The 17,432-nt window shown below is 36.0% G+C and overlaps 1 long non-coding RNA gene across 1 annotated transcript in view; it reads right to left on the minus strand.

Annotated features, from left to right (window-relative positions):
- LOC129035599 (uncharacterized) overlaps positions 1 to 17,432 on the minus strand; it is a 61,849-nt gene that overhangs the window by 27,039 nt on the left and 17,378 nt on the right. The window contains exon 2 of the long non-coding RNA XR_008502246.1: positions 2,406 to 2,480. This is a non-coding gene — a long non-coding RNA (uncharacterized LOC129035599). The remainder of the gene's footprint in view (positions 1 to 2,405; positions 2,481 to 17,432) is intronic.

The raw sequence follows: 17,432 nt of genomic DNA on the forward strand, positions 1-17,432 counted from the left end.
TCTTAATTTGACACCTGTCAGAGACAGCCAGCCCCACCAATTAACAGCAAATCTCTTTTGCTGCTAAATCCTGGCAGCCAACCTGTATTTCTGTAGAAAAGAGCCACTAGAAATCTCATGAACTGCTTTTTCCTCAAAAGGCATGAGAAATGACCCTCTATATTAACAGAAAGACAATATTAAGCAGCTGCTCACAATCTCTTTCCAAAAGCACTTGATTTCTATAATAAACATAATTAAATTGTGTCCATTTCTGGCCCTAAACAACAGGACTGGGCTTAAAAATGTAGCCCAGGCACATAAAATGCCACCGTAAAATTCAGCTTCTATCATATATAGGGTAGTCTAGGGAAATTCCAGATCGAAATCGTGAGCCAAAGCTTATTAACCAACCACTTTAAAATGACATCGACAAGTTTTGTTTTAATTATTTTGTTTTAATTCCTGCAAAACAAATGTTTTAAAAACTCACTTTTCGTTTGAAAAAAAAATGAGGTTTTTCTTTTTTGATTTTTTTTTTTTTGCCTTTCTAATTTGGATGATGATAAAATTAAAATTGCCATTTTTGTTTAAATGCCAACCCCCGTCATTTGTGCCCAAATGGCTTTACTCTGTGTACTAGCCCCATCAATTAAAATCCACAAGTAGAAAGGACCAGGAGATTTAGTGCTTTGCCTGCTGCGTGGCCAGTGAGCAGAGGAGAGAATTTCTTTCTTTCATGCGTAATCCCTGACGACTCCAGGACTGCACACAAACTCTGGTGAAGATAGCTGGATTATTTCCAGACTCCTTACACCTCCCCAAAGCCCTTAGAGGCCCAGTTGTTTTGTTCTGTGTGCCCTGAAGACATCAGAACAGAGCTCTTGGATCTATACCACATAGGACGTAATTCCTTTGGTCTATTTGTTTTAAGTACTCCCTCTTCTAATGCTTGAATGAAAAATAAAAGTACCAAAAACCAGAGGAAATCAGGACGGAAAGCCCAGAAGAAATATCTGAACAGCAAGAGGCGTGAAGGGCGGACATTTTGGGAAGCTTCTCCTTTTTTCCTTTAATTGTGACTAGATTCTACCCTAAACAGCAAGAGAAATACAATAGTAACTTGAGCTTATAAACCTCTCCAAATGTTATGCCTCTCAGATTCCTAATTCAGGTATAAGGGCCAGACAGAAGCTAAGGAAAAATACCCTGAATGAGGCCCTGGCCATTCAGAGACAAGCACTGCACTGGAAAATGGTCAGTTTATTAATTTGAGTAAGCTGACCAAGTGACAAGATTGGCTTTGTCATGATCTACTGGCTTAAATAGTTAAAAACTGTTTTAGACACTCCTAACTTCACTGAAAATGTGTACAATTCATTCACTGAGTAATTTGGGCTTGGTCAGCAGTGAAAACAGACATTGACAATGAAAACAAATCATAACAAATGTTTACAAGAGTATTTTTTAAAATATAAATTTACTTCCATAAAATGTATATGTACTATAGAAACAAACAAAAAAAAAAAATTGGCCGGGTGTGGTGGCTGACGCCCGTAATCCCAACACTTCGAGAGGCCGAGGCGGGTGGATCACCTGAGGTCAGGAGTTCGAGATCAGCCTGACCAACATGGAGGAACCCCCGTCTCTACTAAAAATACAAAAAATTAGCTGGGCTGGTGGCGGGTGCCTGTAATCCCAGCTACTCGGGCGGCTGAGGCAAGAGAATTGCTTGAACCTGGGAGGCAGAGGTGGTGTTGAGCCGAGATTGTGCCATTGCACTCCAGCCTGGGCAACAAGAGCAAAACTCTGCCTCCAAAAAAAGAAAAGAAATAACAGAAAAAGTAATAAGTGTTTGGACTTTCCAGATTACTGAACAAAGAATAAAAATTTCGGCCTCAAACTATTAACAATTATTTTATTTTACTTTAGTTTTTATAGACCATGAGTCTTGCTACACTGTCTAGGCTGGTCTTGGACTCCTGGCCTCATGCGATCCTCCCACCTCAGCCTCACAAAGTGCTGGGATTACAGGTATGAGCTACCGTGCCTGGCCTATTTTAAACAGTTAGAAATAATGTTCTGGAAGTCATATATATGATAAATACTTCTTTATATAAGTTAGTAAAATTGAGGATATTTTCTTGATAATGAAATTTCGAGTAGAAATACCTTGAAATTTTCTTTTGAAAAGAGAAAAATACCGTGAGACTGTTTCAAAAGTTTTCCTTGGGTGACACTGAGAATCTCAAAATCGATTTTTTTTTTTCTATTTTCGGATGCTTGGAAAATATTTCACCAAATAAGTATAAAATGAAAATGTGAAAACTTACAGACTAGAAGCTCTAAAAACAAGGAAATATTAAAACTGAATTAATCCTGCGTCATACACACACACGCTCATAGACAAACATGCACATACTCACATGTATGTATACATGTAGATCAGGTGTTCTCTCAGATGATTTGTTCTTTGAGTTCATTTATGTTCAGGGAGCATACTGTAAATAAATAGACACATATGGGGAAAAATCATTCCAACAGGTTAGGTAGAAAAGGAAAAGGAATTTATTAATTATTGGGTGGCCCACAGATTCTCTGGGATCATGCTTAGAGGCTACAGAGCGAGGGATAATTCCTAAGAAAAGACTAGAGGCACATCCTGGACACAGCCATTACAGTTTCTGCTGCTTATACTCCCAAAACTGCAATCTCTCGACCAGCTCTGCCAAAATTGCCTGAAAGAGCCTATGAATGCCTCCTTCTCCGTGTCACTGCCTTCCAAGCAGAATTCTTGAACAATGTGCCTGATAGGTAGAGCTTATATTAAATATCTATATTTCAGTTATAAGAGAAGCTGGGAAAAGGAACTTCTGTCTTAGAGAGAAGGGATTCACAACGTTGATAATTCACAACATAGTTCACAACACGCTGATGGCCACAAAAGATGCCAAATATCCTGCTATCTGCTACTATCTGCTTTGTGACCTCCCAACATCACCAGTTTTTTTAAAAAATATATTTAAACTTTGAACAATAAGAAAATGCCACAGCTTAACATAATGGAACTATTCTTCATAGAAATGAAAATACAAGTCCCCTACCTCTAAAAGGATGGCAAATCCAAAGCCTCATAAGTTTCTGCATCCAATTCTAAACTATGATATCTAGGTGGTAGACATCACTGTTCTAAGTCCATCATAATGTCATCTTTATGTTCTTTAACTTATAGACTACATTGTGAAAGAAGAACATATAAATATAAAATAATAGGGGGAAGGGAGAGAGGAAAAACATTTTGAAATGTGTGAATATGTATAAGAGACTACAGGGAATGTGAGTAGATACTATATTCCTCATTTCTGGAACTGCTCATTATTTCAAGTTATAATTTTCTTTCACTATTATGTATTCTAGAATTCTTTTTCCTCAACTATTCCTCATCTAGTTCTTCAGCTGTTCAGAATTCTTACCTGGCACAGTAAATGAAATTTTATTCCTTAAATACAAAAGGATTGGTGGTCTTGCCTGCTGTGTACGCATCCACGGATCTTTCATTCATTTTACTACTAGCTATAATAGCACTATGAAGGCCAGAGTATCCCCTATATTTTAAATATTCATTTCTGTACTATATGTGTCAGCCCTTGTTGTCTTTGATAATTAGGGTCAATCACCCCAGCAAAACCATGACTTCCATTTTTGACCTATTCATATAGTGGCACAAAAAGCTTGAAATGGTTATGTAATAGTCTCAGCTCCTAGTTCTACAAAAATATAGTTAGGTGTCATGTTGGAAGCATTCTTCACTCTGGCACTACGTCTTCCAAGCCAACGAAGCCAAAGGTCATAGAAACATAGTTTTTGTTAAGGGATCATAAGATGTAAAAGTGACACGTGAAATTCTGGCTTTCAGTCTCTTTGTTTTCTTATTTTTGGAAGAAGCTTATGCCTTATTCTGTAAGATGGTATTCCAGCTTCATAAGGTTGGTGCCATAATATGTGTTCAATAATCTTACACACTTTTATCAAGACCAGCAGCTTTTGGGTGACTGAGTGCCTAGCTAGATCTCTAAATCCAAACAGTACATATCTATACATGACTTCTGTTTCTGTAAAAATCATTTCTGTGGTCAAAAGCATTGGTATATGGGACACCACAATTGTAGACAAGGCATTTTAATAAGTCCATAGATATTGTCTCTGGAAAAGAGGGAGGGGAAATCCAAATTTCCAAATCCAAAATTGTAATTAATTCCAGTGAGGTCAAATCACAGTCTAATTCATGGTAGAATAGGTTTAGTATCATCAACCTACCACCAAGTAATTTGTTTAACCCTTCTTGGTTAGTTCATACCTCACCCCCAGGTATGCTATTAATATCAGAGGTTAAGAGTTTTACCTTCTAAGACTTTTGCTACTGGTGAACTGGCCATCAAATACAGCCAATAATTGGTCAGATAGTGCTAAGGGAAGGACATGCTGATCCAGTGCATAATCTCACAAAAACAAGAACAAGCCTGGGCACGGTGGCTCATGCCTATAATCCCAGAATTTTGGGCAGCCAAGGCAGATGGATCACTTGAGCTTAGGAGTTCCAGATCAGCACTGGGCAACATGGCAAAACCCTGTCTCTACAGAAAATACAAAAATTTGTTGGACATGGTGGCATGCAGTTGTTGTCCCAGCTACTCAGGAGGCTGAGGCAGAAGGACTGTTTAATCCCAAGGAGGTCAAGGGTGCAGTGAGTTGTGATCACACCACTGAATTCCAGCCTGAGCAACAGAGTGAGAATGTCTCAAAAACAAAAAAAAATCAAAAACAAATAAAAGCAAGAATGACTCCATTCAATATCGGCATGGTTACTGACATTCATTAGCTGGATCACCCTTTTCTATCAGAATATTGCTCATCTCCTTCCCAGTGACAATCTTCAGTTGATAAGTCACATGGGAAAAAATAATTACACACTGTAGGTACATTTTGTTATCTATCTAAATACCTCTTCCCCGGCCGGGCGTGGTGGCTCACGCCTATAATCCCAGCACATTGGGAAGCCAAGGTGGGCAGATCACGAGGTCAGGAGATTGAGACCATCCTGGCTAACATGGTGAAACCCCGTCTCTACTAAAAATACAAAAAATTGGCTGGGTATGGTGGCGGGTGCCTGTAGTCCCAGCTACGTGGGAGGCTGAGGCAGGAGAATAGCTTGAACCCAGGAGGCGGAGCTTGCAGTGAGCCGAGATTGGGCCACTATGCTCCAGCCTGGGCAACAGAGTGAGACTCCATCTCAAAAAAAAACAAAAACAAAAACAAAAAACCTCTTCCCCAAAAGTGTAAGTAGTCTTCCATTGGCAAGTAAATCCATGCCAAACTACAGTAAATCTAGCCAAACTATTCATCAATATCCATGAATGACTGTGGAACAGAACTTCAGATATTTCCACCTTCCAAGACAAAAGAACAATTGGGAAAGTTGCTCAACATTCTTCACATTAAAATAATTATTCTTTCCCATGTTCTTTTAGGAACATCTCTGAGTACTACCGTCACAATACAGAGGTTCATGTTCTTTATATAACATGAAGGGTGATCTATAAACCAAATCAAGCTCTCTTTCCTCTTCTCTTCTCTGTTAATTAGTCATTGGGAGGCTGGGTGCAGTGGCTCAAGACTGTAATCCCAGCACTTCAGGAATCCAAGGAAGGATAATCACTGGAGGCCAGGAATTCAAGACTAGCCTGAGCAATACAGCAAATCCCTTTCTCTAAAAAAATAAAAATAAAAACATTTGCCAGGCATGGTGTCACATACCTGTAATCCCAGCTACTCAAAAGGCTAAGGTGAGAGGATCACTTGAGACCAGAAATTCCAGGCTGCAGTGAACTATGACTGCATCACTGCAACCCAGTCTGGGTGATAAAGCAAGATCCTGTTTCTACTGTATGTGCCCAGGTTTATGCCTAGATACATGAGGTAACAGTACATGATATCTATTCTTGCAAATCATACTCCTGAATGGATGCTTCCATTTGGCAGAAACTAGGTCGCATGTTCATGGCCTAATTGCAAGGGAGCCTGGGAAATAAAATTTCTGGCATTTTCTCTGAGAAGAGAGGATTTATAAACAAGGGAGAAAATTCCCCCAAAACATGTGAAGGAGTGTTGAAAACATAGTGGACAGCCAATAACTATGAAAAATGATCATTACAACAGACTCATAGATTATCAATACAAATAGAATTGGCATTCAAACATAAGATATTGGAAACTAAGAGTTAAATAAGAACATATTAGAAACTTTTCTGTAGAAGATAGTGGTAAACACGCACACACACACACACACACACACACACACACACACACACACGAAAACCCGTAACTGTCTGCTCTGAGCTACTTTCTTGAAGGAAGTTCTGAAAATCCAATGGAGAGATTAATTTATCCCTGAGTTATTATTTATAGTACATTACATGATGGTTTCATTGCTAACCACTGCGATTACATGACTGAGCTTGCATTCTCGTGGAGAAACTTAAAGGATCACATAATTTGAAGTCAGATAAGGTTTCATGACACAGACCCTCAAAGCATAGCCAAATGTTAAGCTAGTCCCAGCAAATGAGGCAGGAATGTTGCTGAGTGAATAAAAATGATCAATGACAGGAAAATTAGGGGCAAAAACTATTTTTTTTTTTAAATTTTGATGTCATTATAAAAATATGCTTGTTCAGAAATGAGGGATCCTCATTTTAATTTACTGTCTAATCATAATCTAAGAGTTCAAGGAGATTTCATGATTCTTTCTGGCCTCTAATATTTTCTCTGCATTCGTTATTCAGTGGCTAGTAGCCAGAAAAGGTGAAAAATAAAATGAAAATGACAGTCATTGATTTTCTAGTCAACATGTTCCAAGTTGGCGAATTGTTTCCAGAGCAGGCTTCTAGTTATGTTTTAGAATGTTTTTCTGGCTAGAGCCTATTTAAAAATGCTATGTCAACTATTGCCTTTATTTTCAGTTTTTTATTTATTTTTCCTCCTGGAGAACATTTTTTAAATCAATTACTTACAAACAGTAATAAACAAGTAAAATTTTATTTGTAAACATATTAGTAACATATTATAGATATATGAAGTAGAATATTACTTACAAACAGTAAATAACACCCATTTTAAGCATACAGCTCTGAGTTTGGCAAATGGATACAGAAATGTAACCACCACCACAATCAAGATATAAAACATTTTCATCACTCTGAAGTAATCCTTTGTTCAGCTTCCCATTTGATTCATCCCATAACTCCTGGTCATCTTTTTTCCTTCTAAATATAAAATCAAAACCAACATTTATATTGAATCTTTTTTTAACCTGACAAAAGCTAACATTTGTATTCTAAAGTTCTAGATGGAATTGTCTTCATCTTGGCTTCTCTACTATCTTACTGAGTTTGTCTTTTCATAACAGTTGACCGCAACCTTCACAAAGACAGTACAATATTGTTAAATCTTAACTGCATGTCTCTTTAAGAAAAAAATCACGTAAATATTGATATTCATGTACCTCAATACCATTAAGAATTTACTTTGTGATAGTCTCAGAATATGTTGCTAAATAAATTAGATAAACTCTCTGGCTTCATGTAGATTACAATCTAAGTTGAATAAATTTACTGTAAACCAGACCAAATATCTCTAATTCTATTAAACCTAATGTATTATATACAATTTTAACACCAAAAAAATAACAAAACTGCCTCACCTGAAAAGAAACTCCATGTATTTTACATGTATACAATTAAATGTATATCAACAATAACATATAATTGTATATTTAGTGAATATTTTTCATTTTTTGATTTATTGACTTCATTAAATAATTGGATGGTTTGAAGAATTACATTATCTACATACATATACAAGATAACAGTTTTGAAAACTGGTACCGAGAATCTTTTCTTCCATTAAAAATAATTAACACAATACATTGTATGACAGCAAAACTCTTCCACTAACATCGATTCATATTCCTTTCAGTCTATCATCTTACTCTTCAATCTGACAGCTAAAATGATTCTTACACTCTTCTGTTATTTCTCATAATTCTGTGACACCTTAACAAAACCTTTTAAAGTCTAAATTTTTATACAAATGTATTTCTTCTCTGAGTTAAAATCAACTCTACAAAATATAGAAACGGCTCAACTGAATGTGTGTGCAAGCTAGAGAGCAAACAGCGCAGTCTCTATTATATGTTACTCGATGAAATAGAAATTAATGATAAACTGAATGAAAAAATATACAAGCAAAAATGGCATGCTGCCAGAGAGCTGGTAAATGGAAGGTTGCAATTAAGCAGGCACCTAGTGGAATAGAGGAAATTAGACTGCTGCCTCTGTGTTTCTGCTGCCAGCACAGAGTGCTTTTTAACTCAAAATAGTCAACAGCCTACCAAGAGGACTGTAATTATATATTTTTAATTTTATTTTACAGGGTATGATTGCAGACAAGATAGAATCAACAAAAATGAGAAAACTGCCTACTATTAATGATATTAAGTTTTTTTAAGTATATATCTATGTGAGAAAAGTTATCAAAGCTTAACTTAAAAGTTGGATTGTGTATTTATTTTAATTCCAGTCATGTGGCATTCAGTCAAGCCTCCAAGATAGAAATCAAAAGGTAAATATGTAAAGAATTTCATTGCCAGTATCCTGCACAAGAAACATCTGGCATCATAATCCTAAAATAACATATATGAAGAGCAAATGCCTTGAGCTGAATAAATAAATTCAAAGCATCTCAAGCTAGAGCATCTACATTTTCAATTAATTCCATTTCTTAGGAACTTTGATTGAGGGCCAGCTTTCCGGAAAATATACAATTCAAGGAAATTTTCAGAGGACTTACCTATTAGCTCCCTCTTCCTTTTATACACTCTCCTTTTACCAACCTTTCCAACTGCCAATGTGTATTCAGTTACCATGAGTTTTCCCAATTCTAGTTCCCCACAGTATTCCCCACAATGGCCCCCAGTTTATTAGTCTTTGTGCCAGAAGCAAATCTGACAACTTAAATCTCAATTGCTAAATGAATAATCTCTTTATGTGCTACTGGTTCTAAAGAATATTAGAACTTCTATCAAGTAATATTACAACTGCAGACTAGGTGGTAAAGGATAATAGTGACAAAACTTCAGGAAGTTGGATAAAAAAAGTTCCAGAAATTAATGCCTTATCTGGTGTGACAGCTAGATATCAAATGTCAGATCATGAGGACATAGCTGATCATCCCTTTCTCTTTCATTTCTTCCCTCAGATTGTGTTATAGATCTGTCTGCTTCCTTTTCAACTGCTACTACAAATTATAACACCAACTGCTATAGACTGGTCATTCTGATTCAATTCTCTATTTGTTTTTATTTTTAATTTTTGTGGGTACATAATATATATATATGGGGTACATGAGATGTTTGGACACAGATATGCAATGTTTAATAATCACATCATGGAAAATAGAGTATCCATTCCCTTAAAAATTTATTGTTATAAACAGTCAAATTATACTCCTTTCATTATTTTTAAGTGTACAATTAAATTATTATTGACTATAGTCACTTCATTGTGCTGTCAAATACTAGGCCTTATTCATTCATTCTAACTATTTTTTGGTACCTGTTAATCATCCCTACTTCCCCCAAGAACCCCCACTATCCTTCCCCTGTCTGGTAATCATCTTTCTATTCTCTATCTCCATGGGTTTAATGTTTTGATTTTTCGATCCCACAAATAAGTGAAAACATGCAATGTTCATCTTTCTGTGCCTGGCTTATTTCACTTAACATAATGATCTCCAGTTCATCCATGTTGTTGCAAATGCCTGAATCTCATTCTTTTTGATGGCTGAAAAGTACTCCATTGTGTCTAAGTACTATATTTTCTTTATTCATTTACCTGCTGATGGACACTTAAGTTGCTTCCATATCTTGGCTATTGTAAATAGAGCTGCAGCCAATATAACAGTGCAGATAACTCTTCAATATACTGATTTCCTTTTGCGAGTTATATATCCAAGAGTGAAATTGCTGAATTATATGGTAGGTGTATTTCTGACTACATACTCTTTAAAAATAGGTTGGGCAAGTAAGTTGACTGCCATCAAATGGCCTTGTGCCTACTGAGATTGTCATGAGAACCTACATGAAGTACAGCTGGGGCTCTCAATAAATATTTCACAATTATAAGAGTGAAGAGGCTTGCAAATCAATATAATTGAGATATGAAACTATCCTACATATGGAAAAATTGTGAAGAATCGCTCTCCCAGCTACTGGGAAGTATTTAGAATTGTGACTTGTTTGGTGAAACCTGGACATAATTAAGTGTGGGCTATTGAATAACTATTGTCCAAAAATAAAGAAAAAAAAACTTGCTTTAGGCAATAAAAGTACTTTTATTATAATTCATTCACCCAGTTTGCTATGGAGCCATTAAAATTACATATTTTTAGATATGGAAGACACTTTAGGGATGAGTCAGCTAAATACTTTCATTTAAAATATGGTGAAACAGAGTCCTTCAGGAATAAAGCAATTTACACAGTCTAAAACAAGTTAAAGCCAGAAGATTCAGTCTCATGTCTCCCAATTTTCAATGCAGTATCTTTCCTTGACAGCAATGAAAACTGAAGATTTTTTTTCATGCTGATCAATTCAGGGAAATTAAAACGATTATTGGAGACACATTTTTCTTCATTCAAAAGTAAAATAATTGTATTAAGACTATAAAGGGAAAGAGTATATTCTGTATATCAGATTGTTAACACAGGGTATTTCTGAGGAGTTAGGTGACTGGGAAACTTCACTTTCTATTTGGCATATGTAGCCAAAGTATTCTAAAGTCATGCAGGCTTCCCGAGTGACCCTTTAGTAATATCCTAATGAAATCAATTTAAGCCTCCATCCCATGAAACTGGAACAAGTTTATTCATATTTCTGAGACTTCCTGAGATGACAAACAATAGGGGCATGCAGAAGGGACACTTATACTTGCCAAGATATTTTACTCTAAATCCCTGCTACTGGTTCATTTTTTGATTATGCAGTTAAACCCCAATGCTTCCACAGGCTGCTCTAGTTTTCTATGGGTCATTTTATTCCAAAACCTTTTCTTAGTTTTTACTATATGCCTAGCAGTGGTCTAAGACCTTTATACATATTAACTGATTTAATCTTGACCATAACTCTATGGATTCAGCACATTTTACTCCCATTCTGGAGCTTAGGTAAACGAAGCACTGAGAGGTTGATAGTCATGTGTTAGAGTCAGGATTTGAACCTACGTAAGCTTGGCTGCAAAAACTGTGTTCTTAAATGTCTGTATTTTAAAATACGATGAACAGAATATTATTGTTTGAATCTTTTACCAAATCCATGGTATACGAGAGGATAATTGCTGCAGAACAAAAATATAAAGATTAAAAGCTAAATGGTAGCCAATATTGTTACTAAATTTCTAGCTATCTCTGACACGAAGAATTTCTTACTTTCCTTTTTTTGTTTCCCACTTTATCACATTATTCCTCCCGTTTTAGGGAAACTCTTACCCATTTCCCTTCTTCCTTTGAATCTTTAAGGCAACCCAATATCTTACCTCCTGAGTGTTCAATAGATAAATGAAAACCCAAATTTTCTGTTATTGTTTTAAATAAAGAATACCTAGTTTTTTTGGTCACCTCTCCACAGTGGCCAGAGCTTTGACCTTCACTACCAAAAGACCTACTGATGAGAGTTCATTCTTAAACAATTCATTTATCTGATCAATTCCAATTTTTCTTCCAAAATGAAGATCCAAATGTAGTTAGATTTTTTTTTTTTTTTTACTTTTGTTTTAGGTTCCAGTATACATGTACAGGTTTGTTAGACAGGTAAATTGTGTGTCACAGGGGTTGGATATACAAACATTTTGTCACCCAGGTGATAAATGTAGTAACTGATGGGTAGTTTTTTTATCCTCACCCTCCTCCCACCTTCAACCTTCAAGTAGGCCCTGGTATCTGTCCTTCCCTCTTTGTGTCCACTTGTACTCAATATTTAGCTTCCATGTGTAAGTGATAACATGAGGTGTTTTGTTTTCTGCTCTTGTGTTAGTTTGCTTAAGATGACGGCCTCCAGCTCCATATGTTGCTGTAAAGAACATGATCTTGTTATTTTTTATCACTGTGTAGTATTCCATGGTATATATGTATTTTTTTAATCCAGTCTACCATTTATTACCATTTAGTTTGATTCCATGTCTTTGCTATTGTGAATAGTACTGCAGTGAATATGTGTGAATGTGTCTTTATGGCAGAACAATTTATATTCCTTTGGGTATATAACCAATAATGGATTGCCAGTTTGAATGGTGATTATATTCAAAGTTCTTTGAGAAATCACCAAAATGTTTCTCACAGTGGTTGAACTAATTTACATTCCCATCAACAGTGTATAAGTGTTCCCTTTTCTCTGCAACCTCACCAGTATCTGTTATTTTTTGACTTTTTAATAATATCCATTCTGACTGGTTTGAGATAGTATGTCTTGTGGCTTTGATTTGTATTTCTCTGATGATTAGTGATGTTGAAAATTCCTTCATATGCTTGTTGGCCACGTGTATGTCTTCTTTTGGAAAGTGTCTGTTCATGTCCTTTGCTCACTTTTTAATGGGGTTGTTTGTTTTTTGCATGCAAATTTGTTTAAGTTCCTTATAGATGCTGAATATTAGCCCTTTGTCAGATGCATAGTTTGCAAATACTTTCTCCCATTATGTAGGTCATCTGTTTATTCTGTTGATAGGTTCTTTTGCCATGCAGAAGCTCTTTAGTTCAATTAAAGTTAGTTAATTAGTTAGTTAATTTAGTTCTCACTTGTAATTTTTTTTGTTTTGTTGCAATTGCTTTTGGCATCTTTATCATGAACTCTTTGCCAGAGCCTATGTCCAAAATGGTATTTCCCAGGTTTTCTTCTAGGGTTTTTACAATTTTACATTTTATATTTAAGTCTTTAATCCATCTTGAGTTGATTTTTGTATATGGTGAAAGGAAGAAGTACAGTTTCAATCTTCTGCACATGGCTAGCCTTAATAATGGTTGAAATGCCATTCAACCATTTTTTTTTTTTTTTTTTGAGACAGAGTCTCACTCTGTCTCCCAGGCTGGAGTGCAGTGGTGCAATCTCATCTCACTGCAAGCTCTGCCTCCCAGGTTCTCGCCATTCTCCTGCCTCAGCCTCCCCAGCAGCTGGGACTACAAGTGCATGCGGCTATGCCCAGCTAGTTTTTTGTATCTTTAGTAGAGAGGGGGTTTCACCGTGTTAGCCAGGATGGTCTCAATCTCCTGACTTTGTGATCCACCCGCCTTAGCCTCCCAAAGTGCTGGGATTACAGGCACGAGCCACCGTGCCTGGCCCCTATTCAACCATTTATTGGATAGCACCATTAATTGAATAGGGAGTCCTCTCCCCATTGCTTGTTTTTGTCACCTTTATCAAAGATTAGACAGTTGTAGGTTTATGGTTTTATTTCTGGCTCTCTATTCTGTCTCATTGGTCTGTGTGTCTGTTTTTGTACCAGTACCATGCTGTTTTGGTTACTGTAACCTTGTAGAGTTTGAAGTGGGGTAGGGTGATGCCTCTAGCTTTGTTCTTTTTGCTTAGGATTCATTTGGTTATTTGGGACCTTTTTTGGCTTCATGTGAATTTTAGAATAGTTTTTACTCTTTCAGTGAAAAATGGCATTGGTAGTTCGATAGGAACTGCAATGAATCTGTAGATTGCTTTGGGGCAGCATAACCATTTTAACAGTATTGATTCTTGCAATCCATGAGCATAGCGTGTTTTCATTTGTTTGTGTTGTTTCTGATTTTCTTGAGCAGTCTTTTGTAATTCTATGACAAAATCATAACCAACATTGTACTGAATGGGCAAAAGCTGGAAGCATTTCCACTGAGAACCTGAACAAGACAAGGATGCTCACTCTTACCACTCCTATTCAATGTAATACCGGAAGTCCTTGCCACAGCAATCAGGTAAGATAAAGAAATAAAAGGCATTCAAATAGGAAGAGAGGAAATCAAACTACCCCAATTTGAAGACAATATTGTTTTGTACCTAGAAAACCCCATAGTCTTTGCCCAAAAGCTCCTAGACCTGATAAACAACTTCAGCAAAGTTTTAGGATACGAAGTCAATGTATAAAAATCTGTAGCACTTCTATATACAATGTCCAACCTGAGAGCCAAATAAAGAATGCAATCCCATTCACAATAGCCACAAAAAAAGAAAAAATAAAATAAAATACCTAGGAATACAGCTAATCAGGGAGGTAAAATATCTCTATAGTTAGATACTGTTTGACATTTTTTTCTTACCATTGCATGTATTTTACAAAAAGAACATCTTATTTTTTGAAATTAGAAGTTATTCTAAAAGTATAGTTTGTTTTATACTTAATTTTTAAAGTATGGATATAAAAACTGACTCTATTTTCTAGACATTAAATGTAATACAGCAACATATTTGAGAACTGAAATAGTAGAGGTTCCTTTCTAATTTTTCTTGCTGACTATAAATGAAGGACTCCGCTATAAATCTAGGTGGCCTCATATCTGTTAAGCTATGGAAAATTGCCCTGTAATGAGGAATCAAAAAGGAAAAAATGCCACCTATACAAATTACTTTAATGTAATAATTAGAAAATATTATTTATCACCTATTATGTAATCATTATTTGGACTATTAAAAATTAACCATCTTTGATTATTTGAGATGTTTTCCACTTTTTGAATTACTAACTCAGAATTGGATAAAAACTACAGACTCTTTAGGGAGAAAAATGCACATATACACATACAAAAAGAATTTTTTATAAAATAACAGGAAGTTGACCCAACAGGAAGAGATCCAAAGGGTTACCGTTGATCCCTAAGTTGAAATAATAAAATGTTATATTAAAAATGCATATTTTAGGAAGGCAGTGTGGCTATTCCTCAAGGATTTAGAACCAGAAATACCATTTGACCCAGCAATCCCATTACTGGGTATATACCCAAAGCATTATAAATCATTCTACTATAAAGACACAAGCACACATATGTTTATTGCAGCACTGTTCACAGTAGCAAAGATTTGGAACCAACCCAAATGCCCATCAATGATAGACTGGATAAAGAAAATGTGGCACATATACACCATGGAATACTGTGCAGCCATAAAAAAGGATGAGTTCATGTCCTTTGCAGGGACATGGATGAAGCTGGAAACCGTCATTCTCAGCAAACTAACACAAGAACAGAAAAACAAACACCGCATGTTCTCACTCATAAGTGGGAGTTGAACAATGAGAACACATGGACACAGGGAGGGGAACATCACACCCCAGGGCCTTTTGGGGGGTGGGGGGGTTAGGGGAGAGATAGCATGAGGAGAAATACCTAATGTAGAAGACGGGTTGATGGGTGCAGCAAACCACCATGGCATGTGTATACCTATGTAACAAACCTGCACGTTCTACACATGTATCCCAGAACTTAAAGTACAATTTAAAAAATGCATATTTTGTACAGATATTAATCCTGTTTTTACTAATGTTAAATGGTAAACTTAGGCACATTTAACGTTTAAATAGTTTATCTGAGTAAACAGTGATTCATGACCCCAGTAGCATCAGACCACAAGTGGTTGGGCTATACCCAGGGGGAACCTTTTATAAGGTGCTTCCGACAGAAACAAGGCAAAGAAAATATTTTTGATTGGTTCAAACCTAAATTCTCTAGTTAGAGGCTAGTTTGATAGTTTCTAATCAGTTAAACTTAAGTTTCCTTTTACTTTTTGCCTTGAGTTGGACTTCTCTTTGCTTAAATAGGAACCCAAGACACTAGAACTGTCTCAGGCTAATGGCTTCCCAATTACATTTTTTTAACACTAAGGAATTTTGTTTTTGGTTTAGGATATACAGTTGATCCTTGAACAACACAAATTTGAACTGTGCAACTCCATTTATGCATGGATATTTTTCAGCCAAACCTAGTATTCACAGGATACAAACCTGCATATAGAGAGGACCAACTTTTCATACCTGCAGGTTTCACAGGGGCAACTGCAGATGATTATGTGTGGATTTAGGTATATGCTGAGTCCTGGAACCAGTTTGCGCTTACCAAGGGATGTCTGTGTTATTTAATCATATTTAATCATATTTAATCATATTTTGGTCATCGCCATTTGTAAGGTGCCCCATTATTTTATGTTTAAAGATAAAGAATCATTCCATTTTAATTGTAGGATGTCATTGACGGTAAAATGTCTCCAGGTTTCAGAGATGTTAAAAATGTAAAAAGTGCATCTTAGAATCAACAAATTATGGTATTTCTTTTTACTTTAGACATGAGAAATTGCTTTTACTTCAGATAAATGAATATATAAAATATATTAGGTATTAGAATATCTGCCATTTCTCTCTATTATTTTCCAAGAACTGAATTCATCTTCCCTAGGAAACTCATACATTTGTATCTAATTTTATTGTAGATCTATTATTTCTAAAAGCTAATTCTAGCATAGCTGACCTTATCCTGTAAACTTTTGACCTCCTTCTTGCTTAAAATGATATCTCAAGACCTGAGCCTACCCCCTCTAGCAAGTACTATAAATGGAGCAGAGGCCAAGCAGCCTGCAATTTCTAGAATCAATCTTAATCATTCTCTGATTTCTTAGATATTGAATGTTACCTTCTGATATATTTCAATCAGGTCTTCAGAGTCTAGAACTGAGGTGTCTGGCAGACCATTCATACTTCTAATTTTTTTGGTTCTGCCTCCCTTAATCAACCTTATGTTGATGTAAAAGTCTCCTGTATCTTTGATCCAAACATTTGCCTCAAACCTGTCCTAAGACTATCCTTCTGATCCACCTTTGCCAGAGGTACCAACAATGCCAACAAATAACTGTTGAACTGGCAAGGTTTTCCATCTGGGACATAGTTTTTGGATCTGATAGCTCTTCCTCCTCATTTCCTCATAAGATGTGTTTTATATCATCATCTCTATTGACAGAAACCAAATGTCAAAAGTCAGTGAGCCAAGAGATACCTAAGAAAGACTAGAAACATTAAGGTATTGAAGATACAAAGCCATACCAACTTTCTGCTAGTTCTGCTAGAAAGAAACCATAGGTGGAAATGCTGATGGGGGTTAGGCTTATTTGTGTTTCAAAATTTTTAATTTACCAAGTGTCCTGGGAAGTCATTTGACTGATGAGGTCTATTCAACTCATCAGATGTGTGAAAAAAAAAAAACATTTATTTTAATCTTTGAATAAACATTTATATCTTTGGACAAAGATGGAGAATGATTAATTAGTTAGATAATTACCTTTGAATGTGTTTAGAAACTGAAAATGTATCACAGGACATGCATACTAG

This window comes from Pongo pygmaeus, chromosome 3, assembly GCF_028885625.2.
Source record: "Pongo pygmaeus isolate AG05252 chromosome 3, NHGRI_mPonPyg2-v2.0_pri, whole genome shotgun sequence".
Classification (NCBI taxonomy): Eukaryota; Metazoa; Chordata; class Mammalia; order Primates; family Hominidae; genus Pongo; species Pongo pygmaeus.